Genomic DNA, 1,762 nt, shown 5'->3' with positions numbered 1-1,762 from the left:
AATGGCCCCTAAGCTACAAAGTGAAGTTTTTCTCAGAATTATCTAAGGGATACAGGATAAAGGTGGGTATTCCCGGGCCCACATCAGCCCTACTAATTTGGTAATTTAATATATCAAAGGTTGCAATTGACAAATTTTCCTCAGTTACTCATTTTTTTTTATTTCCAACTTGTAACGTAATTCTTTGTCCAGCAGGCTGAAATTTGAAGCATTCTCTTGTTCCTAATCAGTCAATATTCCTGTTAATACTACTGCACCCCAAGTACAGATCATATTCAACGAACCAACATCCCTATAAACTTTGTTAACAATAAACTCTCCAGAAAAATAAGTTTATCCAAATAAAGCCCTCCCTATAATTCCCAATAAAATAGTCAAAGAACCATACGTCTTAACTTCTTTCTGGCTTGAATTCTTTGAGAGATATATGGAATGGAACATTGCTGCCTTGACTGCAGAAGGCAGAGAAATACGTAGGGAAGAATGAAATAGCCTATAAATATATCCCTTGAATTCAGATGTTCTGTTATACGACCCTCAGGTGAGAGAAGTGTCACTCCTTGGTCCACTTGAACAAATGGAAAATGGAAATGTCATTTTAAACATCAAACCAAGGTGCACTGATACTTTTCTATATTGGTAGATTTTAGTTAGTCATTTTTCTAAAAATGTTTCCAGTACCAGCTGTGTTTTAAATGGTCTTCAAAAGCGATACAGTCTCTCTAACACTACTGAGATGTGACTAGAAATCAAGACTTAACAGAGTTCAATAAATATTAATGAATCTGCATGCTAAAAAATATCCCTACAGCTTTTCCCAAGCAGCTGCCAAAGGTGGTGGAGGGGCAGGTTCTACTGCTGGATGGATGAGGCCATCTTCTGGTCTGCCTGGAGGCCATTGTGGCCAAGCAGGTATTGCTGGGCTGGAAGGTGGTGCTTGTACACTGTGAGGGCATCAACACTTCTGGAAATTTCTACATAAATGAGTTAAAGTATCTGGCCTTTCTCTAAAAGTGGATGAACACCAACCCCTCTAAAGGATCCTACCCCTTCTGAGACCTCAACCAAAATTTTGGCACTGTGTGATTCATGCTGCTCCACAAGACCAAGATAGGCCAGGCTGCCCTGGTAGGCCTCAAGGTGCTGGATGGGATGCCTCTACCCTGTAACAAGTTTGCTTACCTGGGACTCAAGAGGTAGGGTGGAAGTACCAGGCAGTGATCGCCACTCTGGAGGAGAAACGGAAGAAAAGGGCCAAGATCCACTAGTGGAAGAAGAAGCAGCTCTTGAGGCTACAGAAACAGGAAAAAAAAGAATGTAGAGAAGAAAATCAGCAAGTTCACAGAGGTCATCAAGAAAAAAATTCCCTATAGAATATTCAGCATATCTGCATTTTGTATCATTTCCTACAGGAGATGAAATTCTAGACATAGTTAATGCTCATCTGATAAAAGTATTGGAAAAGACAATACATTTGCCATTGTGAAACTGCTCATAAAAAATAAAAATAGCAATTTCATTGTTACAACTTCAGTTAAATCAAGTGTACTTATTTAATGCCTAAATACAAGACGAAAGAGAAGGGAGAGAAGGAGCGGGGAGAAAGAGTGGGGGAGAAAGAGAGGGAACAGATAGAGGAGGAGGAAGAGAAAATCTTAGGGTTGATTTTTAATACTAGATTTTCCAGCCTATCTGTCCTTTTCTAAAAATGAATTGAGCAAAGAATTCGGAGACCAACTTTGGCAACAGAAATTGACATCAT

The 1,762-nt window shown here is 39.4% G+C and overlaps 1 pseudogene; it reads left to right on the top strand.

The window, feature by feature from the left end:
• Positions 1-789: 789 nt before the first annotated feature.
• LOC114609881 lies at positions 790-1,419 on the top strand (annotated as a pseudogene).
• Positions 1,420-1,762: the final 343 nt, after the last annotated feature.

Source organism: Grammomys surdaster, unplaced genomic scaffold, assembly GCF_004785775.1.
Source record: "Grammomys surdaster isolate TR1022 unplaced genomic scaffold, NIH_TR_1.0 125985, whole genome shotgun sequence".
Lineage (NCBI taxonomy): Eukaryota > Metazoa > Chordata > Mammalia > Rodentia > Muridae > Grammomys > Grammomys surdaster.
This window is presented reverse-complemented; position numbering and strand designations above follow the sequence as displayed.